The sequence below is a fragment of the Peromyscus maniculatus genome, chromosome 1 (assembly GCF_049852395.1).
Source record: "Peromyscus maniculatus bairdii isolate BWxNUB_F1_BW_parent chromosome 1, HU_Pman_BW_mat_3.1, whole genome shotgun sequence".
Classification (NCBI taxonomy): domain Eukaryota; kingdom Metazoa; phylum Chordata; class Mammalia; order Rodentia; family Cricetidae; genus Peromyscus; species Peromyscus maniculatus.
In genome coordinates, this window is record NC_134852.1 from 41,305,550 (window position 1) to 41,330,793 (window position 25,244).

General features: G+C 42.0%; 1 long non-coding RNA gene across 1 annotated transcript; it reads left to right on the forward strand.

The window, feature by feature from the left end:
• Positions 1–5,961: 5,961 nt before the first annotated feature.
• On the forward strand, positions 5,962–15,251 carry LOC143272014 (uncharacterized). The gene is made up of 2 exons (XR_013049385.1): positions 5,962–7,689; positions 13,945–15,251. It is a non-coding gene; the product is annotated as an uncharacterized LOC143272014 (long non-coding RNA).
• The last annotated feature ends 9,993 nt before the right edge of the window (positions 15,252–25,244 follow it).

The following is a 25,244-nucleotide window of genomic DNA, read 5'->3' on the forward strand; positions in this document are numbered from 1 at the left end:
ATGGGATGAAGACATAAAATCTCAAATTCTGCCCACAGTGATGTACTTTCTCCAGCAAGGTTGCTTCTCCTAAAGGTTCTGTAACCTCCCCAAACAGTGCCACTGCAGGAAAAAGGGGCCAAGAAAAGATCACCCTGCCCCTGGCCCACCCCAGAGATTAGAGACTTAGAAATCCCCTCCCTGTTGACTCAGCATTAATGACCAATGATTTAGAGTTAATGGCCAAGCAATACTTCTGGCCCACTGTACTTTTCCACCAGCTCACTGAACGTGCTCTAAAATCCCTATAAAAGCCCTCCCCTCTGCCCAGCCCTCTACAGCAGTCTCTGATCCTAGTCAGAGGCAGTTGCCATTCTGTTCTTCTTTCCAACAGACTTCTTGTATGAGGTCTGTTGCTTGGTGCAATGTTTTGGTATTCCTTGACTCCTGACTGCCTTTAAACCACCAACTTGGAAATGAGTGTTCAAGTATCAGAGCCTTGGGGCACATTCATCATTCAAAACACCGCAGTTATCAAATATTGTCCTCAAAAGAGTAGAAGGGTGAAAAAAACTGATTAGCAGTCTTTTAAGACTGTCTGGGTTGCTTCAATTTGACCCTGGATCCAGGGGAGCTGGATAAAAATAGAAGAAACAAGGTTTAGAGACACTGTGTATGAGACAGTGAGGTTTTGAGCCTAAGTTTTTAAAAAGATAGTAAATACGAACCCTCTTTTGGGACTAATGAGGTGAAAAAAACAGGTACTGAGGAGTAGATAAAATCCAGTAATATCATTTTCTTTAAAACTTAAACATTATTTTGGACCTTAAATACAGAGTTCCATAATATCCAGTTGGAAAATGCAAATTCATTTTATCATCTTACAAACTTCTTATTCGATTGAAGCTGACCCTCTACATATAGATGCCCAGGTCATCTGTTACAGCAGTTACAGCCACCTTGTGCATTGCTTCATGGACCACACAAGTGGGATCTGGTCTTTAGCAGGCTTCAGTCAGTGTTTGCTATTATATTATAGTTGTGATGATATTGAAATCATGGAAGCTTGCCTGTCACCATTGGCTGTCACCCAGGCTTCAGATCAACTTTCAAAGTTTTTATTGGTGTATATTTGATGAACAGAATAATGGGCTTCATAGAGACAATTTCTTCCCCACGTATCATGTACTTTGACTCTATTTACTGATCTACCCCATAAACTCCCCTTTCTCTTCTGTCCCCTTCCTTCTAGTCTTCTTCCTTCCCTCAGTCCCAGTTTCCTCTCATTAATAAAAGAATGTCTGGAAAGTGTCTATGTTTAGACACTTGACCTTCAGGTACTCTTCCCCACTGCGTATCAAAAACTTCTTAATTTGCCATCAAGAAGCCATTGCCTTTTAAGTCAGTACAGCAAGCAAATAACTATTTACCAGAAAAGCACATTTATCATGATTATATAACAAAAATAGCTGGCTTCAGAGAGGTCAGTATAAATAATGTATATAACTTTTCAAACTCGAGCTGATGAGATGGCTCAGTGGGTAAGGGTGCTTGCTGCCAAGCCTGATGACCTAAGTTTGATTCCCAGGACCCACATCGTGGAAGGTGAGAACTGACTCCTAAATGTCCTCTGGCCTCTACACACGCCCAGTGGCACCCATGCTTGCACACACACACACACACACACACACACACACACACACACACTGAAAAGGTTAAATTCTCACAACTGAGTTTAGGTTTCAATTCTCTGAGAAGGGCAAAACAAGTGCCTCTCCCACAAAAGGTAATGTATCCACAATGCCCTTACATTCAGGGGTGAAGCCTGAGCCAGCCTCACAATGTATCAATAACAAATCCAACAGCCCCCTTCTGAGTCACATTCTAACTTGCTCAAGCTTGTGCAAGTATGTCCAAAAATGAAAAGACTAAACCTCAGACAATTAAAAGTATACTAATTATAACTGCTACTTGTTTAACCAATCATTTTTGAGATGACTCAATTGTCACTAAAACTCCCCTGAACTGTGCTTAAAGGGAACTATACACCCCTCTTGCAGTTGTTGCTATTTTGTACAGGTGAATGCTGGAATGTTAATAAAAGCTCTTTGCTCTTATGTACCTATTTGAGTCTGGGATCTTCCTTCAGCATTTCTTTAGACCCTACAATGCACGCACACACACACACACACACACACACACACACACACACACACACACCACAAATAAATAACTGGGTGTGGTATGGTGGCACATGCTTTTAGTCTGAATGCTCAGGAAGTAGAGGCAGGTAAATGCTGTGAGTTCCAGGCAAACCAGAGTTATATAGTGAAACTCTGACTAAAAAAAATAAATAAACAAGTAAATAAATAAATAAACATAATTAAAATTTTTACATTATCATATTTGATTATACCTGTCAATTTGTATCCCCTGCATAATCATTCCTAGGCATGAAAACATCACCAGACAAGTGTAGAAAGATAAATAAGCATTGCCAAATAAAGAGAATAAGAAGTCACTCAAGGTAGGGATTACCTCCTTTAGTAATTTTGGTTCTTTGTGGTTTCCCTGAGATTGCCTTTTTCAATTGCAATGTTAATGAACACATAAGGAAATGACAAGCTGCTAATATTCAAGCATTCTCCATGTGCTTTGCTTGTATGACAGTGCAATACAGAAGGTGGGCCAGGAAACAAATTCAAGAGAAAATTGTACTAAAATGTTCATCCTGGCAAGGTGGTGCACACTTGTAATCCCAGCACTAAGGAGGCAGAGCCAGGAGGATCCTTGCAAATTGAAGCTTAGTCTGTGATACAGTAATGAGACCTTATCTCAAAAAATAATTAATTAATTAAAAAGATGACTAAAATGCAAAAAGTCCCAGATAGCATACTTGAGCAAGAAACTTGACTAATGTGTTTCAACAGTGATTTCAAACCCTTTGCAGGTTGTTCTGAGCAGCATGACCTAACAGAAGCAGATGGAATTTGGGGCTGGACAATCTCTTATTGGCTCTGAGGCCTGGATCTCCAGTCATCCACGGGATATCAGATCAACAGTGCCAAGGCTGTGAAAGTACAGTTTTACTGAAAGTACATAGATATGACTAAAAATTCAGTAGATCTCATTTAAAGTTATCCCTCACCCCATTCTGCAATCTATTACCCACTCATAAGCAAACCAGACAGAACAATAAAGAAAATTTGCCTTTTAAAAAAATTTATGAGAACAGGGCCTGCTGGTGTAGGCCTGTAACCCCAAGTTCTTGGGACATTGAGGCAGGAGAATCACAAGTTCAGAGCCAGCCTGGGAGACTTAGTACAATCCTGTCTCAGAATAAAAACTGAAAAACCAGTCTGGGTATGGTGGTACATACCTTTAATCTCAGCACTCAGGAGGCAGAGAGAGGAAGATCTCAAACTCTGTGAGTTTGAGGCCAGCCTTGTCTACAAGCAAGTTCCAGGCCAGCCAGGGCTAGACAGAGAAACCCTGTCTCAAACAAACAAGCAAACAAACACCCTTGTAAACCTGTAGCAACCATGTCCCAGAGACTGACCACTTACCTAACATATGTGAGGACTTGGGTTCCATCCTGAGCACTGGAAAAAAATGAGTTTTACCAGCCCAGAACCTTTGGAATGAAACATACCTTTCACAAGTGCTGTGGGATGTTCTGTATGGCAAATGTGTTACTCTGATTGATTAGTAAATAAAACACTGATTGGCCCGTGGCTAGGCAGGAAGTATAGGTGGGACTAATAGAGAGGAGAAAAGAAAGAACAGGAAGGCAGAAGGAGTCGCCGCCAGGACAAGGAGCATGTGAAGATGCCAGTAAGCCACAAGCCATGTGGCAAGGTATAGATTTATGGAAATGGATAAATTTAAGCTATAAGAACAGTTAGCAAGAAGCCTGCCACAGCCATACAGTTTGTAAGCAATATAAGTCTCTGTGTTTACTTGGTTGGGTCTGAGCGGCTGTGGGACTGGCAGGTGACAAAGACTTGTCCTGACTGTGGGCAAGGCAGGAAAACTCTAGCTACACACAGGGGTCACCTAAGACCACCAGAAAATACAGATTTTTACACTACAATTCATAACAGTAGCAAAATTACAGTTATGAAGTAGCAATGAAAATAATTTTATGGTTGGAAGTCACCACAACATGAGGAACTATATTAAAGTGTTACAGCATCAGGAAGGTTGAGAACCACTGGCTTAAACAGTCATACCAAAGAGGTCAACAACTCAAATGCATCTTATTATATACTATTATATATATATATATATATATATATATATATATATATTATATATATTATTATATAACCCCTTTTTTAGTTACTGTTCTATTACTGTGAGGAGAGACACCATGACCAAGACAACTCTTATACACTAAAGGATTTATTTGGGGGCTTGCTTATAGTTTTAGAGTATTGGACCATGATCATCATGGTGGAAAGCTGACAGGCAAGATACTTGAGCAGTAGGCAAGAGCATTATATCCTGATTCACAGGCAGCAGTCAGAGAGAATGGGCCTGCTCTGGGCTTTGGAAACCTCAAAGCCCACTTCCAATGACATACATTCTCCAACAAGGCCACACCTCATAATCCTTTCAGACAGTTCCATCAACTGGGGACCAAGCATTCAAATATATGAGCCTATGGGAACCATTCTCACTCAAACCAATAGCTTCACAGGGGAAAAAATCATAAGTTGTGGGGTAGTTCTGCATGTAAAGGCATCTACTGCCAAATCTGATGACCTGAGTTCAAGACCTGGTTTCCAGGCAGAGGAAGGAGAGAATTTCTCTGACATTTATACCACAGTGTGGTCTACCATACCACCACCATCAAAATAAATTAAATGCAATACAAAAGAAAAATCACAGTTTCAATTTTACTTATTTTAGTATTTAGACATATAAGAGGAAAAATTCAACTAAATGAAGCTATTGTCATAAATAAATGAATACTTAATATATGATTTGGATGATAGAATAGGAAGCAGGGTGAAGGCCAAATATTCTTTAGAAGTTTGATTTGCCATACTTTATGAAAATTTGTTAATAATGACCAAATTTGAGAAATCTGTATCCCTGAGCCTACCCCTGATGAACAGGCATCATTCAGAAAGGAAGTCACACTTAAGGAAGAAGACAGGGAGGGACTGTGTGTACCCCAATAAAGCTTTCCTGGGGATCAGAGGACAAAGCCAGCCACTAAATTAGACATAGAGGTCAGGCAATGGTAGCACACACCTCTAATCCTATCACTCAGGAGGCAGAGTTCCATCTGGATCTCTGTGAGTTCAAGGCCACACTGGGAACAGAGCCAGGCATGGTGGCACCCACCTTTAATCCCAGCACTTGAGATCTCATGTCTTTGCTTGGGAAGGACACATACCCTTAATCCCAGAAAGTAATATGGCATGACACAGAAAGGAATATAAGGTGTGAGGAAACAGGAACTCACTCTCTTGAGGCTGTGGATTTAGTAGAGGTAAGAATGTGGCTAGCTTGTTCTGTTTCTCTGATCTTTTAGCTTCCACTCCAATATCTGGTTCTGTTTTTTTGTTTTGTTTTGTTTTGTTTTGTTTTTGTTTGTTTTTTATTAATAAGGCCTTTAAAGATTTGTGTTACATCTGGCACTCAATGTTTGTGACATGAATTCATGAAAATGCCACTTGCCTGTGGCCTTGCAGTCCCCGCTTAAGATCTGAGCTGTATGTGGCCGGTTGAGGTGGCACACACTAGTAGGATTTGCTGAAGGAGGTAGAGGCAGGAGGATCCCGAGTTCAAGACCACCCTGGGAGGCTTGCTAAGGAGAAGCTGCAGCCAGGGCTGGGCCACAAATGGTGGGGGTGGGCCCATGGAGGTGGTGGCTGCTGCTCTGATTTGCCAGCAGCTTCTCATCATGTTCTTGGCATTGGTGGCACTGCTACTGGGGATGAAGGATTTACTGCTACTTGTTCAGAGAACAATTGTCAAGATCATTGTATTACAAGAAAGCACTGCTAAAGTCAGTGTAGAGAAGTTTGGCAAGGCAAGTGGCAAGGAGAAGTTGCTGTGAAGACATTCTTTTCTAGGGAACAAAGTTTGTAGTTCTGAGAGGCAGAGATTTATCAGACTGTGATGTTACACCATGAAAACATTCTAGAATTTATAGCAGCAGACAACAAAGACAATGGCACATGGACTCAGCTGTGGCTGGTGTCTAGTTACCCTGGGCATGAATCCCTTTTTAATTACTTGAATAGATACACTGTTACAGTAGATGGCTTGACCTAACTCACTCAGTCCATGGCAAGCAGTCTTGCCCATCTTCACATGGAGTTTGTTGGTAACTAAGGAAAGCCAGGTATTGTTCACAGAGATTTGAAATAAAAAAATATCTTGATGAGGAAGAATGGAACCTGTTGTATTGCAAACTTGGAACTGGCTTTGAGACAATTCTGCCACAGATACAGTTGATATTGCTCCAAACCACATAAACACCACCCAAAGAATGACTTTGGACTACAAACTGCTCAGAACAATTTTGAGATGGCTACCTGAGATGATCCAGCCTGACAGACTACTCGAACAAGGACTTGAGTCAAGCCCTGCACTTTCCCATTTTGCAGAGACTGGACAAATGGCACAGTTAACTCTCCCAAGACTTTAACCCCCAAAATTTTCTTTTCAGGATCCCCTAAATATATCTTTACCCAAAAACAGCAGGAAGTAATTTAAGAACACAATATACACATTCCCAAGAGGTGGGGCAGGTGTTTTTTGGTCATTCAATGGCTTATGGATAATTGTCATTGTTTAGGATGGTTGGTTATAAGTTGTTAATTTTTAATGGTCAGGAAAAAAAAACTAAGCAACGGAAATTAGATTTGGGGTCCTTGTTTAAAAAAAAAAAGAAAGAAAAGAAAAAAGGATATAGATAAGAGGTAGATTATTGAATTTATTCTGAAAAAAAGATATATAAATATTAGGATAAAAAGGTAGATTATTGAATCTACTCTGAAAAGAAAAGAGAATATAGATATGATAAGATAAAAACATAGATTATTGAATCTACTTTTAAAAATGAGCTACTTGTTTTAAATATTTTACATTGGATTGGATTTTTGTATATCATATACAAATTTTGTATATTGATACAAATTTGAGATTAATTTTGTTAGAATATACTATACATAGATTTCTATTCTTGTTCAAGATATTGTACCTATACAGCTCATTTAACAATGTAATGCAAATTGCTAGTCCTTGAAAGTTATTATTACCAACTAATTAGGATATAAGAAATGCAAGTTAATAGTCATTACAATCAAACTTGTAGTCATGTTAAGTATGTTTTCAAGGTCAAACAGATATATTTTAGATAGACAGGTCATCTTCAAACATGTCAGAGATATACAGAATATGGCATTTAAGATGTTTTAATAATACAGATTTTTTTCTTTTCTTTATGACAATGAGACATGTCTATTCCTGGCAGCACCAATCTACTTCAAAGAAGATGATGGGCGTTGAAGAAACCCATATGGAGTTTACTTTCTTTGTGGCAAAAGTTAGCCACTGGGCAAGAAAGTGCCCTTCCATCAACTGCTGACAATATGCTGTCCAAAATGGACAAGCAGGCCAGAAAAGAAAGGACTGCCAATCCTTGCCAAGACAAGATAGGAAAGCTCTTCAGAAAATCCTGCTTCACAGGTGAGTCTGTCAGATATGTTAGGCCGGTAGGCCAAAGATGGATACCCCAATGTTGCAGAGAAATCTTGGGTGACTCTCCAGGCAGCCAGCTGTTGCTGTCATTTCTCACATTTTTTGGAAGTTGCTTGTTTGCACTTCCTGATTACTTAGGTAATATTATTTCCTTATAGGGTCTCTGAGAGAGCTGAAGATTAGATAGTTATAGTTTTCCTTGTTAACAAATCCAGAAAAGAAATTCACTAAAGAGGTGTAAAGTGCATAAGTTTGAAAGACATCAAAAATAGTTTTGGTTGGTAATACAAGTTAGGATAAAAAGTGAATTAGGTACATTTTGGACTCACCAAAATAAGATAAAATACAGAATATTTTCTCTGAATTTGTCAAATGTTTATAGACTGGATGTTGTAAATGTAATTCTTGACTGTATATTGTATATACTTATTGTAGATAGTTTTTCTTATATTAGTTATAACCTTCTTTTATTATTTTAGACAAAAAAAGGGGAAATGTGGTGATATATTATGTACCCCAATAAAGCTTTCCTGAGGATTAGAGGACAAAGCCAGCCACTAAATTAGACATAGAGGTCAGGCAGTGGTGGCACACATCTCTAATCCTATCACTTGCAAGGCTGAGATCCATCTGGATTTCCTTGAGTTCAAGGCCACACTGGGAACAGAGCCAAGCATGGTGGCACACACCTTTAATCCCAGAACTTGAGATCTCATGTCTTTTCTTGGAAAAGACATACACCTTTAATCCCATGAAGTAAGATGCTAGGGCAGAGAAGGTAATATAAGGTATGAGGAAACAGGAACTTGCTCTCTTGAGACTGAGGATTTCGTTGAGGTAAGAATGTGGCTGGTGTGTTCTGTTTCTCTGATATTTCAGCTTTCATCCCAATATCTGGTTCTGGATTGTTGCTTTTTTTTATTAATAAGGCTTTTTAAAATTCATGTTACAGGGCTGACTAACTCATTCACGCCTCCAAATGCATGCAGCATACCATCCTCCTCCTCTTTGCTCTTGTGTTAGTAACTTTCACTTCTCTATGGCAAAAAGTGCCTGACAGAACAAATCAAAATGAAGGGAGAGTTACTATGGCTCACTGTTTTAGAATCCTTAGTCTATCCTTTCCAGAAGGCATGCCTGAGTTCAAGGTGATGAGAGTCCATGGTAAATTATATTAGTTAGGAAGCAGAAATACCCTAGAATCAGGAGCCACCTTGATCTTCAAACTTCATACTCAGTGACTTACATTTGCCAGAAAGATCACACTTCATCTCCCAAAACAGCACCATCAGCCTGGAAAAGAATATTTGAAAGATGAGCCTGTAGGAGACATTCCATAGTCAAACTACAAGTGTCACCTAGGTCCAGTTGTTGAGAACCGGGTCCCACACTAATACTGCTTTCAGCGGCTACGTTATATGTTCTGAATGCATTTAGGGGAAGATAAAGAATGTCAGTCTCTAACCATTCAAACCTAACTTTTCCTAGGTAACCCAACACACACACACACACACACACACACACACACACACACACACACACACACACACTACACAAACACACTTACTCACTTTAGAAAAATAGTCCATGACAGAACAAAGTAACAATTCCACCAAAATTCAACTTGGTGACCAATGAGTTTTGGTAGAGTTATTAACCTGAGTATGGGTGAAGGGGTACTTACAAAGAGCAATGATGACTCAAAAGCAACTGCATCACCAGAAAGCCCACCCCAGCATAGGTGAATACTCACAAAAGCTGTAACCCAAGAGCTCACTACACAGCTTGCAAACAACTCCACAATTCACCTATCTCATCTCTATGTGTCGGAGTTCAGCACCCCTGCAGATGTTTACTTCTTACACTGCTGAGGAGGAGCCCTCAAAAATCTTCTAAGTTTCTCTTCTCCCCAAATATGACCTTTTGGTGATCTCCTGAGGCTCATGAGTGTCATGGTTTGAAAGAGACACCTGCCATAAGCCTGGGCATTTGAAAGCTTGGTCCCTTGTTGGTGGCTATTTGGGAAGGATCATGATGTGTAGCATTGTTGAAAGAGGTTTGTTAATGGGAATGGGTTTTGAGGTTTCAAAAGACTCCTGTCACAATGAGTAAGGGTTGGGGCCAGTTCTCCAGCTTTCATGTCCTCAGGGTTTTTCTCCCACACCTACACTTCAGGGTCAGCTCTACTGCATTGCTCAGGTGTAGTGTAGGGCCCACTCTTCCAAGTGCTGCAGCTGAAGGGAAAGCCCTCCTGCTCCTATGGCCTCAGGGCCAGTTCTCCCACCTGCTACATGCATTAATGAGAGGGGAGCATTTCTCCCTGCCCATGATGACACATGACAAGTGAGTCAGATGAGTAATGGGAACAGTTCTCCCATGTTCACAACTTTGGGGCTGGCTCTCTCACACCTCCCCAAAAAAGATTGGTTCTGTTGTGCTACCCAGGCAAGGTGCACCATTGCAAAGGGTGAACTAGCCAGGGCAATGCAGGAGAGCTCACCCTGGGTGTGAGGACAACGGAGACCTGGCAGGCTGACCAACCCTGAAACTACCCAGGCCCAGAACCAGGGTTATGGGTTGGCCCACACCAAAATCCATCCCATCTGTTCTCTGCTAAAGTATATGAAGGGACCAGTCCTGCAGACACAAAGCTGCAGGATCTCCACAGAACACCAAGAGGATAACCAAAAGAAGTTCTAGTGATGAGGGCTCAGTATCGATAGTGTAGCAGAAACCAGAGGCCTCAAAACAGACCGATGACTCTTTGTAATGAATGCTTGCAAGATATATGGATAAGGGTTTACCAAGTAACTCACTGTGTCTCACTACAGCTTCCATGATGGGATCGGTTTTTCTTTTTTTCTCTCTTAAATTTTATTTTATTGTATTGGAAAGTGGGTTACAAGAGGAGAGAGTGGATATGAAGAGACAGGGAAATGAATGGGAAAGAGATGCATGATGTGAAAGACAGAAAGAATAAATAAAGTTAAAAGAAAGATTCATGACATTCCCATTGTGCTTTCTGCCTCCTACTTATGGCTTGAGGTGTGAGCTCTCAGATGTTCCTATCCCCATGCCTTCAGTCTGCCATCATGGACTCTAAGCCTCTGCAATCATAAGCCCAACTCAATGCTTTCTTTCATAAGTTGCCATGATATTTGAGATTTTTATTTTTGTTTTATTTTTGAGATTATAATTTAATTACATTTCTCCCTTCTCTTTCCTCCTTCTAAACATTCTCATATATCCTTCCCCACTCTCCTTCACATTCATAGCCTCTTTTATTCATTAATTGTTATTTCATGTATATGTACACACACACACACACACACACACACACACACACACACACACACACTATATACACTCCTGGTTCTGTGTAATGTAACTTATGTTTTAGTTATGACCAGTAAATAAGACAACAAGTTTCCTCCTTTCCTTCTAGGGGGAATGGTTCAATTCAGAGAAAACTACTGTACAGTCTTAGTTATGATAAATTTTATTCTTCTACAGCATTGGAATCACCTAGCATTGGATGAAAACTTTTCAGGAATTAGGATAAACTCTCCTCAAGTAAAAACACTTATGATTTCTTCCAGGATCAGGAGAGAGGGGCAGCTGAAGGTGAATTTCAGTGCTTTTCTTAAGTGCTGGTCAGCTCCCTGTGTTTGCTAATCAAATCCCCTATGTACTGAGTCTGCTTCACAGGCCCTGGCTGACCATGTCTCCATTCTACTTTGATCCTGATTCTTAGAAAAAATTGCTGGTTTTTTTTTTTGTTAGTTTTCTCTTTTGTTTTGTTTTAGCTTTAAGCCCAACCTGTCAACATCTGAGAGGTTTTTGTTTGTTTGTTTTTATATTTAATTTATTTTTAAGTATGTGTGTGTGTGTTTGTGTGTGTGTGTGTGTGTGTGTGTGTGTGTGTGTGTGTGTGTGTGTACACATTGAATATAATCTTCATAGGGGCATCAGATACCCCTGGAGTTGGAGGTGTGAGCTTCCTGAATGGGCACTGGGAATCCAACTCAGGATCTCTGCATGAGTAGTATGTACTTTTAACCACTGAGTCATCTCCCCAGCCCCAGAAATGGAAAATTTTAAACAGTGCCCCAGCCCTTGGCTGAATGTGCTATACATCTCTATCCTAATGCCCAAATATTACAGTGATTAAGAATTCATTCTGGCTCCACATGGCTATAGCAAGCATTTGATAAGAGATAAAAGACACTATTGTCATTACAGATTGAGTGGCATTATTGTAACAGGAAGGAATGAAGGACTTGTAAGGGGTGATTTCAGTGTGCTACATTATTTAATGGTGGGATTATTTCCCCAAGTACCATGGCTTAGGAAGTGGTCTACTGTGCCAGTCAAATGCTATACACCATAAAGTGTGTGAGAGTCTGTGCACATGATGGATATATTTTAAACAAGGATTGATTGTCAAAACAAATGTGGTCTTCATCCCTCAGTGCTTGTCAGAGCTAGCAGGAAGGACAGAGGTCAACAAGGACTCTGAAAATGACCTGCAAAGGTGCAAGGCAGGTGAAAACAGAAAATAAAATAAAAAATAAAAGCCCCTCTAGGTTCCCCAAACCAGTACTCATTTTTGCAATACTGCAGCACAGAAATACACCACTCAAGGCTAATTCTGTAGAGGTACTTTGCAGCTTGAATATTGAAATCCTGTCAGATGTGGAAACTAATTCACTCAATTTGTATTTCAATTTTTACTGTTTGTATCCTTTTGCCATTACTACAATTTCAAGAAAGCAGATTTGTTCACCATAGCAGAACACTAGGGGAAAAAAAGAGCAAAAACCCCACACATCCAAATTTCTATCATTTTGGAAAAATGGATAGTGAATCGAACAGTTTTCATATAATGAGATATTCAGAGCAACAGAACACATATGTGTGTGTACACAAAGACACATAATGTGGTATAAAAGAAACAAAAGACCAAAAGCTTGATAGATATGAGGATTTTGATTTGAAATCTAAAAGCAGGTGCTATGCTTTAAAAATGAAATGTCCCCATGAGGACATTTGAGGGCATAATTGCCAGCTGTTGGGCTTCTGGGAAGTGATGGGATCTAGGGGGCTCTGGTCTCAGTGGTGGATTAATTCCCCTGATGGAATCTAGTAGTGTTATTGGGAGGAGTGGAAAGGTCTGACATGGGGCTTAGCTGGAGGGTCGTGAGGAACATGCACAGGAAATAAGAACACAGGTCCTTCATCTCTCCTCTCTTATCTTCTGGCCTCTGTGAGGCAAACAGCCTTTTCCACCAGATACTCCTTCTACGCTGATTTCTGCCTCACCTTAAGCCCCTAACAAGGGCTAATCACAGGCTCTGCAACTTTGGAAGCTGTAACCCCAAACAAATCTTTGCTTCTTCAAAGTAGTTCTCTTCCCTCCCATGTTTGTCACAGTGACAAAAGCATAGCTAGCACAAAGGGTCACACTACTGATGGCCATAGTAGTGACTATCTCTGTGGGATTATTAACTAGTGAAAGGTGCTGGAAAAATTGCATTTCTTGATGGGTGGTGGTTGCAGAAATAGATACTTTTATAAAATGTAGTGTGACAGCTTCCATTTTCCTCTCAGAAATATTGAAAGCTGTCACCTGCCATTCCCATCTCCCTGAATCTGAGAAGGGATAGGTACCTGAAGGAAGAAGGGATATGTGGACTTGGTTGTGTGGAGGGAGACTACTAGCCAGTAGTCACAGGTAAAAACCAATCAGAATAGCCAAGATGAGAGTACATATGGGCTGGTGACTCAAGAAGTTCCTGAGAGTCACAAATGTGGGAAGAGGGAAGGAAAAACTCTTGGTGGTTTTGTATATATATATATATTCTTCACAAATTCTACTAGGAATTAGAGGGAAGACTGCCAAGTGGAAGGGCTGAAGAAAGCTGCCTTACAACCTGGAGCAGACCAACAGGGAGCAGTAAGGGTTGATGAGTAGCCTGCCTCTTCTTTGCCCCTAGGAACAAAGCATTTGTGCATGTGGGGAAAAGCAAGGGAAACCTGGTTCCTTGATGCCCTTGAGGAAACTCATTGCATTTGGGGAAGGTCATAGAAAATATATCCCTACTTCTAGACAAAGGATGGATAATGATCTAGGAATTGTGCGGGGTGAGGGGCAGACACCCCAAAATCCACAATCCAGAACAAGAGATAGGTGCCTGGGAAGACTGACTTTTTAAAATTTTTTGTTTTTTTATTTATTGCCAGAGCATCAGAGAAATCATCCCTCAGTTCCACTGCAGCCAACCAGACACAGTGGGACTTTGTAGGCCACTTTGAGCAAAAGAGACTTGCCTGTACAAGGTACATTCTGTTTGGGGACAGCTCTGGAAAAGCTGGAGCTGGAGCAAGCCTGTAGTGCTTCAAGATGTCTGAACCTACTCCAGATGCCACTAAACAGGGCTTGGGGCTCCTGGAACAGTGCTTCCATTCAGGAGTTAGATCAAGATTCAGCCACTCTGCCATCTAGCGGGAAGGAGGGAGGTACCCCTCCCTTCCCTTGCAACAGCAACAATAACACTGAGCACAAATGTCAATTACAGACATTTTTAACCCTTGCAAGAGCTAAGCTAAGACAGAGCAGATATTGGACACCGAATCTGAGGTGAGGGTGCCATCTGGAGGAGAGAGGAGATAGGAACACTTGCTCTCAGGAATGGATGCAGTTGGGTTGAGTCAGAAATTTGCAAACTGATCCATGGATGCTCTGTGTGAACTGAACCGGTGGTTGGAACACATCCTTCCCCAGGGAGAAGTGCAGAATCTAAGTAGATCATCCTCCCTACAAGGTCCTTTCCCCACTCAAAAATCCCAAAGGATGTTTACCAAAAACAACACAGAACAAAAGTCAGGAGCTTGGGAGTTTGCATTACAATACAGACCAGTGGATGAGGACCAGCACCTCTCAGAAGTGCCCTGAAAGATCAGTGAATACCCTGACTGTCATCATAGAGCCTTTCTTCAGTAATTGATGGAAGCAGATACAGAGATCCTCAGCCAAACAACAGGCTGAGCTCCAGGAGTCCAGGTGAAGAGAGAGATGAGGGATACTATGAGCAAGCGGCATCAAGATCATGATGGTGAAATCTACAGAGACAACCAAACCTAACCAGTGGGAACTCATGAAATTTAGACCAACACCTGTGGAGCCCCAATGGGACCAGACTAGGCCCTCTGCATAAGCAAGACCATTGTATATCTTGATCTGCTTAAGGGGCCCCCTGACAATAGGATCAGGATCCATTCCTGGTGCATGAGCTGGCTTTTTGGAGCCCACTACCTGTGGTGGGACACCTAGAACAGTCTTGAGGCAGGGGGAGGAGCTTGAACCTGCCTCTACTGAATGTACCAGGTTCTGCTGACTCCCCATAAGAGGCCTTACCTTCTTGTAGAAAGGAATGGGGGGAGGGTGGTATAAGGCTGCAGGGGTGAGATGAAGGAAGGAGGGGAATCTGTAATTGGTATGTAAAATGAATAAAAATTTTCTTAATAAATAAAAAGGAAGTGCCCTGAAAGTCAGCTTAGGTTCTCTGTCTGTTAACCAATGTGTGGGGGTGGGGGTGGCTGATTAAAACTCTCACCCAAGAAGATTGAGGGTGAAACCAGAGGGCAAATTGACCTATTTCTGAGGAGAAGCAAGGGTATGAGAACATCTGGGTTCAAAACTCTACCTACTCATGTGGGGAGGGAGCACAAGAGATCTGAGAATTACAGAGACTGGTGAATGAGAGTAGCCACCATAGGCTTATAAGTTTGAATACTTGGTCTCCAGTTAATGGAACTGTTTGTGAAGAATTGGGAGGTGTAGCCTTGTAGAAGGAGATGTGTTACTGGGAGTGGGCTTTGAGGCTTCAAAAGCCCATGCCAGATGCAGTCTCTCACTGCCTTCTACTGTTGCATCAGGATATAAGCTCTCTTCCTGCCAGCATGCTCCCTGCCATGATGATTGTGGATTAACTCTCTAAAACTGTAAGCAAGCCCTCAATTAAATGTTTCATCCATTAGCTGCCTTACTCATGGTGTTTTATCATGCCTAGAGAACAGTAACTAAAACAAACACTTGGCCTTCCTTAATCTATGACTTCAAACAAAGGATGGCTCTGCCTTCCCACCACTAAGCTAAGTAGGGACTCTTCTGGGGACAGCTCCTGGCATCAGGTGGAGCCTGAAAGAGGTGAAGACTCACATGACTATAGTCTGTAGCCACTTGCCAGCCACACTGGGCTTTCTCCAGCTTATCACTGACTCTAGTTGAGCTCTGCCAGGGTTTTGTGCTTCTATAAGAGTAGCTCAGGCTAGTCCTATGCCTCAGCTCTCTGATAGGTTAAAAAAAAAAACTATCACCAGTCTGATGTCACAACTGAGAGTATCTGACAAAGTAGACTTCAAAGTTTGAATTATTATTATTATTAATTATAGCTATTATTATTCTCCTAAAGACTTAACTTTCACAAAAAACCCATTTCACAAAAAACCCCTAAGTATATATTCACTAACTCTGAGAGCTTCAAAATGTGTGAAGAAAAGCAGCAAAACAACTTAGACATGCAAGATCTATTGTTGTGGTTGTTCATAGGCCTATAAGTCCCAGGGAGACTTCAGTGAGATTTGTGTATCAGCAGGCTGCTCCTAACTTACTAAATGCCTTTCCCAGCCCAATACACCACATTTATCAGCTGAATAGAGTATACTTACCAAGAAACTACATGTTCTGACCCATAGAAGAAATACTAAGAAGTGTAAAATAATAGAATTTTATGAAATGTACTCTTGGATCCTGAAAGACTTGAACTAAAAGTAAATAACAGATACTTAGAGAATTCCCTATGTTTTCTTAAAGTAGCAATAAAAGCCCATTAAGAAAACAATGCTTTCTGTTCAAGATAATAGAATCTCTGGCCTGAGTAAAGACCTAGCATTCCAGTTGGCCAACCAACCACCTCTAGGAAGGCTGCTCACCTTAAGCCATGCTTCAGAGATAGCAGAAAAATTATTCCTTGAATGAGAATAATTACAAGTACTTTTGAAGGCTGAAAGGGAGGCATTCTCATTGACCACCAATGAGAATGTACTTCCCTGCCCCTGGGACAGTTTACCAGGCCTCAATGGTACAGTGTCACACCTGCCTACTTTTCTAAATTATTCAGAAAAAGTGCAACTTTTTCCTTTCTCTCCCTTTGCTGTGCCTGCTTTGCCTGACACTCTGGGCTTCCCCAACATTTTGGACTCAACTATTTTCCTGAAACTCTCTTTTCTGTCATGTTACTGCTTGTTTGCTGTTGTTTGACCTCCATTTTGACTCTCCCTGTTATCATTCCTGACATCCTCCTAGCCACTTCTGGAGTCACATGACCATGCATGCGTTGTGGCGGTCAGGCAAAATGCTTAGTTACTCCAGAGCCTTACATCCTACTTAATCCATATGAAATGTGACCACATAATCTGTGAGCAACATGGTCATGTAATATATGCACATGTGTGGCATAACTATGTAAACCCAACAGGCATGCACTAGGTGATCCTAAAAAGCAGACTCCACACATTCCCCTCTGGTGGGCCTGCTCACTCACCCCCTATAAACTCTTAAAGTGAGTTTTATTGCATATTGGGGTCCTTTCTCATGCTTTGTAAATAACATTGGTGCTGGTGCCAAGACCAAATAGCCTTTCCCAGAGTCCCTGCACCTGGATCCTGAACCAAGGTTGATTCATCTACAACTGCCCATTTTCTATCTGCCTGGCTGCTGCATGGCTTCACATAACACCAGTTACTTTGATTGGTGAGTTTTCTTTCTACCAATCAGCATACAGTTTCCTGGACCTGTAGGAATGACTGTTGATTGTCCTATGTCCCACTGGTGTCCTTGGAAGTTAGGGAACCCCTGTTCCATGGTCTTTATGGCTATGATTGGCCCATCTCTATCACCCCTGGTCATGACTGTGGTCTGAGGCCTCGTTTTTTCATTCGTTTCCTGTCTCTCAGACTTTTGTCCTTCAGGCTACTGCCCTGGCCCTCACTCTTTGCTTGATGGAACACTGAGTGACTTGTGCCATTCTGAATCAATCCTCACTTAATCTCTGGGACGCCTGAGATATTAAAGCCATTGGAGCTTGTTTGTTTGTTTTTGTTCTCTCTCTGCTGCAGCCATGGAAAACAAGGCTTCTAATCCCATAAGCCCCACATCTCCTCTGAGATGCCTTTTAGAAACCCTCAAACCTCTCAGCTTAATGCCCTACTTACAGACTTCTAAGCTTACCTGTCTCTGCACTAAAATAATGGCCTAAATATCCCTTCAATAACAATAAGAAATGGCCACCTAATGACTCGTTGTATCCCGATATTCTACAGGAGCTATCTAACTTCTGTCAGTGAATGGGCAAACAGAAAGAGTTTTTCTATCTCAGCTCCAAATCCTCTCTTACTGATTCCTACTCACCTACCCATGTGCTCCTAGCTATGCAAACCGAACCAGAGGAACCCCTCACTACTACCCAAGACCTTGCTAATGAACATCCACCTTTCTAACCTCCTGCTCCTTCCTCTTCTAGACCCTCCTCCTTTCCAGTACAGAGCCACTCCAACTGCTCAACCCTGGCTCTCACTTTCACTCCCTGTCATGCATTCTCAAGCTGCTAAGGAACCCCACCCTAGTCAAACCACCTGGCAGCCATCCTCCCTTTGTGAGAGGTAGCTGGGGTGGATGGACTTGTTAAGGTACATATCCCTTTCTCTTGCCTGAACTCTCTCAGATAGAAAAGAAATTTGGTTCTTATACATCCAACTCTACCTCTTTTATTAAAAAAAATTCCAATATGTCACCCAATATTATTATCTCACTTTTCATGATATGTACAAGACCATAACTAACAACCTACTTGCTGAGGAGTGCACACGAGTTTGGGAACAGGCTAGAATTCATGCAGATGAGATCCACCAGACTAACGCAGCACATCCTTCTGGGGCTTCAGTGGCCCCTGGTTGAGGTCTACTTTGGGACTGTAACACCCCAGGTGGCTCTCTAGCTAGGGGTCAGTTTATGACCTGCCTTCTGGCAGGTCTCAGTGAGATTGCCCTCAAACCAATAAACAATGAAAAGCTTCAAGACATAGTTCAGGGCAGACAGGAAAATCCATCTCAATTCCTAGAATGACTTACAAAAGCCCTCTTACAATATTCTAATCTAGATCCTGAGAGCCCAGAGGGCAGGCAGCTCCTTATGGCCCATTTCTTTTCCCAGAGCTTCCCTGACATTAGGTCCAAGCTTAAGTGTCTGGAGAGAGGGCCCCTGACTCCACAGGCAGAAGTCTTTGTGCTGGCTTTTAAGGTGTACCATGGGAGAGATGAGAAAGCCCATAACCAAAAACAAACAAAAGGCCATCTGACTGCCCAACGGCGACTGCTTGGCCATGGATCACTGAGGGTGCCCAGGCTCTGACTCAACCACTGTCATCTCCCACAGGAAGCCTTGGGTAGCCATTACAATATCAGGGTAATCCATTTCCTTCCTTGAATACACCAGGGCAACTTACTGAGTCCTGAGGGAGTTTTGAGGATCCACCTCTCCTTCTAGTCTCCCTACTGTCTGAGTGAGTAGGGGGACAGCCTTACCTATTTCATCAGATCCCACCACTTAATTGTATTTTCAGGGCTATCCCTCTTACCCACACATTTTTGGTAGTGCCAACTTTTCCTGTACCCCTAATGGGAAAAGATATTTTAGCCAAAGTAGGAGCTTCCATTTTATTAGCTCCCCCCATTTTCCTGACCACAGACTCACCAGCAACTCCTCTCCTCCTTCTCCTAGTCACCCACCCTACTGATTCTACAATGCCATTTCCTTTGCCAGCCTCTCAAGTGGACCCCCAGGTCTGGGACACTCAAAACCCTTCTGTTGCTGGGCACCATTCCCCCATTGTCATCCAGTTACAGGAACTTACCTGGTATATTACCCAAGCTCAGTACCCAGTCTCATTTCAGAGCCTTAGTGGACTTAAAACTATCATTTCTGACCTTCTAAGAAAAAAGCTACTTCACCCCACCTCTTCTTCTTTTAATATTCCTACACTTGCAGTTAAGAAATTTAATGGAACTTACTACCTGGTTCAAGACCTCTGGCTCATTAATTCTGTAGTAATCCCCCTCTGTCCTGTGGTTCCTAATCCTTATACACTTCTCTCTGCTATCCCCTCAGGAACCTTCCATTTCTCACTTCTGAATCTCAAAGATGCTTTCTTATCTATTCCTCGCAGCCCTCGGTCTCAAAATACCTTTGCTTTCACCTAGACTGACTCACCTGTCCACAGAGCTGACTTGGACTGTCTTACCACAGGTATTCATAGACAGCACACACCTATTTGATCAGGCCCTAGCCTCTGACTTACTCTTTGTCTCTCCCCAAATCTAAACTCATACAGTATGTAGATGGCATTCTACTTTGCAGCCATTATTACAAATTAGACAAACTAACACCTCTGATCTCCTAAATTTCTTATCCAGCCAAGGTTATAGAGTCTTGCCTTCCAAGGTCCAGCTGTCCACTCAGGACCTTATTTGGTCCTCAGGTCACTTATTTGGGTCTAACCATTACCCCAACACACAAGGTTATTGCTTTAGATAGAAAGCACCCAATCCAGCTCTTGCAATCAATCCCCTCTATTGAACAAGAGATCTTATCACTTTTGGGAATGGCCAGCTTCTTATGGTCCTGGGTCCCAACTTTTCTCTCCTTGTTTGTCCCTTATATGAGGCAGCTCTTGGCTTCTCACATGAACCCCTCCTTCTCCCCATTACTAAACCTTTCCAGAAGCTCCAATAGGCTCTCCTCCAGGCCCCAGCCCTCCATCTCCCAGACCTAATTTGTCCCTTCTCCCTCTGTGTAACACAAAGAGAAGGATTTGCCCTTGAAGCCCTAGGACACCAACTGGGACCCTCTTTGTACCTGTAGCATACCTGTCAAAAAACTGAAACCTCACCACTCAGGGATGGGCACCTCACATATGTGCTTTAGCACCTGCTGAACTCCTTATTTGGGAATCAAAGAAACTAAACTTTGGATTACCTACTATCTTCTCCCACCACAACCTGTCCCATCTCTTAATTTATAAAGGCTTACAAACTTTACCTCCTTCCCGAGTTCTTTCTCTCCAAGTGACACTAATGTAAGATGCCACACTTACTTTCCAGTTTTGCCCACACCTTAATATCTCAAACCAGAACCCTCAACCTGATACTCACTGCTCTTCATCTCATTCCTGCATTGAAACCCTAGAGGAACTACTGCCCCATCACTCACACATGCAAGAGGGCACACTGCCTCAGGTACACAGATGTCAGCTCCTTTGTACATGAGGGGACCCATAAAGCAGGCTGTGCCATAGTGTCAGATACTGGGGTGGTTGAAGTACAAGCACTTCCTGCCCACACTACTAACCAACAGGCTGAACTAATAGCTCTTACCCACACCTTCCAAATGGTACAGGGACAATCCCTAAATGTTTACACAGACTCCAAATATGCTTTTCATATCCTCCTGTCCCATACTGTCATCTAGAATGAACTAACTATTCCTTAGAAAACATTCTTGTTAAAATGTTCCAAGAACTTCACCTTGGCTGGGTGAAACTATTGCCTGTGGCTCTTTCCAGGTCCTGGGTTCTTTCCAAGCAACCCCTTTCAATTGCACCATTAGAAATCATGTATGGGAGGCCAATTCTAACCCTCAGATTTCCATCTAAACCTTCACCCCTCTCTGACCACCTGCTCACCCCCTTACTCTATCACCTCCATTCTCTCCTATGGAATTTTCTTGACCATTCTCTACCATGGCCAAGTGACAACCCCTGCTGACCTCCAAACAACACTGGGGATCAGGTCCATCTTCCCCCACCCAGGCCAGTGCCCCTCACCTCTTCCCCCTAAATGGTAGGGACCTTTCAAGGTAATTCTTGTAATCACAACTGCTGCTGAATTCGAGGAATTTCCTCACTGGATTCACTTATCTCACCTAAAACCCTTTACCTCACTCCCACCACAGGATAATTCCTCCTTATACACAGTGATGCAAACAGGGCCCTGCTCTTTCAAGTTCCAGAGGACATCGTGATCAACTGCCTTGTCTCCAATTCCAGAAGAATAAGACTTCATCCCACAACCTTGCTCAACCCCACTGGATTGGGAACCCCATATGTTTTTCTTCCTTATTTCCCGTCCTCATTCTCCTGTTTCTACCAATCATATTCTGCTTCATCAGTTTCCCTTCGTGTCTCTAATAACATATTTAAATTTCTAATTAACTACTCAGCTGACTGTTACAGGACCATGGTCAGCCATAGAGCAAGAAGTGCAAGAACTATCAAACATACCCAGGCAGTAAGAAACAGAAGTATTCACACCCCCAGACTAAAAAAGGGACTGGACTCTGAAAAAAAAAAGAGCAGATTTAATATAACAGTTTATTATTGTTGACTGCCTTCAGCAATCAATTACCTGTGTCTCTTGGGTGCTGAGATGATAGCATGATAATGAAAGAAAACAGGTGCCTTAAGGTTTGTCTCAGGTGAAGATAGGAAGGCTAATTGGTAATAATAGAAAAAATAAAGCGTATTCCAGATTCCTCTTTCTCTCTCACTATGTAACTCCATAACTTAACACTAACCAATGAGATTCTGGTAGCAGAGTACTAAACACTATAATATTATAGCTACAAACTCAGGATTTTTTCTTAATATGTCTAAAATTTGTCTCTTCTGTAAACTTAAAAATTCTGAGCTCCAGGAAGTCAGCTTGGACCCACCCAGACAAGTCAGATTCACTGCAGATAAGTATCATTCAAACTTCCCCTGGTCTTGAGACCCCCCTTCCCTCATCCTGGGACCACTTGGGGACCCTCTTCATCTCCCCTCCCTCCCCCAAGTACCAGGACCTAAGAAAAGTTTTTTCTAAACTTCATCTTCTGTCTCTCTAGCATCTTCTTGGGTTCAAGATCCAAGTGGCACCATATGATTCCCCAGAGCCCCACAGCAGCAAAGACAACCAGCTACCTCAGGAGAATCCCTCCTGCCCCCCGCCCCAAAATAATGGTGCCCACCAAGTCAGGTCGAAGCAGTTTTGAGAGACCCAGTATCCCCATTCCCATTCACCAGCCACCCCAATCCCTTACTTTTTATAATAACAAAAAGGGTGGAATGTTATCATTCCTGACACCCTCCTAGCTGCTTCTGGAGTCACATGACCATGTATGTGCTGTTAGCAGTCAGGCAAAATGCTTAGCCACTCCAGGGCCTTATGTCCTCCGTAGTCTTTGTCACATAATCAATGCACATGAGTGGTGTAGCTATGTAAACCCCTATAGGAATGCATGAGGTGATACTTAAAAGCAGACTCCACCCATCACCCCACCCCCCACCCCACCCCACCCCACCCCCGCTTCCACACATTTCCTCTCTGGTGGGCCCACTCACTCATTCTCCTTTTCTATCCTCCTAATAAACTCTTAAAGTGGGTTTTGTTGTATCTCATGGTCCATTCTCATACTTGGTAAATAACACTCCCCCCCCACACACCTGCCCCGCATTCTCCTCCTCCAAACAGCTGGTTAGGTTTATAGATTACCTGCCCTGTTTTGTTTTTAACTCAATAAATATAGATATTTCTATTTAATTAAAAAATAAAATTGCCATCAATCGATCCTTAAATTCTTTTATTATAGACAACAAGAACCCCCAGAGGTGACCCAATTTCCCTTGCATCATCAGGTAATCATGAATAGACCCCAAAAGTCCAGTAACAATATTTAGAAATTAAGCATATTTCCCTATGCCCTGAAATATTTTTCAGCCATAAAAAGGAAAGAAGTACTTGTATTGCTACAATATGGATGAAACTTGAAAACATTACATTGGGTGAAAGAAGCCAGACCCAGAGGGCTATATATGTCATTGTTATGAAATGTCCAAAATAGTCAGGTTTATAGGATCAGAAATCTCACTAGCAGTTTCCACAGGAGTTAGATTGAGGTCCAACAGTCAATAAATACACATATTTTTTCTTCTTTCCTCTTTTAGTTTTCTTGAGATAGGATGTCTCTGTGCAGCCCATACTGGCCTTAGAAATGGAATTAGAAGTGTCCAATCACAGAGACACCAAACTGATACGACATAGAATTTGTAGTCCTTGTGTCTATGCCTCTCAATTACATGCTTGTGCCACTGTACCTTTTTAGTAATGATGGATGCATGGTGGAATTAGATGATGGTGATGGTCATTCAGCTTGTGAATATATTAAAGGTCACTGAATGGCACCCTTCACATTTTAAATACCTAAGAATATATAATTTGAAATATTTAAATTAAATCATCTGTGTCCTTTGAAGTGGGTCAAATATTTCTGAAAGGAGTATTTATCCTAATATGCAGAGTTTGAAGCATTTCCCTAGGCACAGAAGGTCCTCACAAGTGCTTGTGAAGGCTGAAAGGGAGGCATCCTCATTGATCACCAAGGCCTGCTTCCATGGATACATAGTTTGCTTACAGTTTGTGGAAGCCCAGCAAATCTATGCCAGCATCTAAGAAGACTGAGAAGCAGGGAGAGAATAACACACAGTACTCTGATGACTGCTGAAGGCAGAACTGAAGAGTGCTGTGGACAGAGTGTGGGAGAGGAGAGAGGATCCACAAAAGAACTTAGCCTAACCTAATGCGGGTGACCTGTGCTACAATAAAAACCAGTGGCAACTGTTGGAAATGTTGCAGCATTCATTCAGATCTTTATGAAAGTCAGTTCTTTTTAATCAAGCTTTATTTCCAACAGAGTCTGCTTCCTGTGGTGTGAGATACACCACCGACCAGCAAGATGTGCTTGAAGGCTAGAGTGCATCTACTGTTCTTTGCTTTTTAGGATGTTCCAAGTCAAAAAGACCACTGGAAGTCATTTTATTTAATTTTTTGAAACAAAGTCTCTATGTGGTCTCAAACTCAAGATCTCACTGCCTCAGCCCCCCCAAATTCTGGAATTCCTAGTGTCACCTACGTGCTTAGCTACAAGTGGAGCTTAGTTTAACACTGAGATTAGAAATGTCCAACCACAGAGACATCAAACTGATATAACAAGGACATGGTAAAACTAGTGCCTCACCTAGTGGAAGCATTCAAGAAACAGATGAAGCCAAATTTCCTCAAACCTCAGATATTTACCTCATCACTGAAGAGAAGAGTGTCCCAAATCACTGCTCTGGGGCAGACTTTCATTCAAGATGTTAAAGGAATGAGTCTTGTAACACCCCTTTCTCAACTTCATTTAAAACTTTTGTAGAGACTTGTTTTATAAACAGCCCTGTGTCTTCTCTTAGGGATTTGACTCCTCCACTTATTCAAGAAATACTTAATACTTTTCTAAGACTCGTTTGAACATCAGACAGTGTAGTCACCCTCAGGACAGAATCGGGACTAAGACAGCATGGACCTTGTGACTCTTAGATTATAGAGCAAAGCCCTATCATGTATTTGTCTTA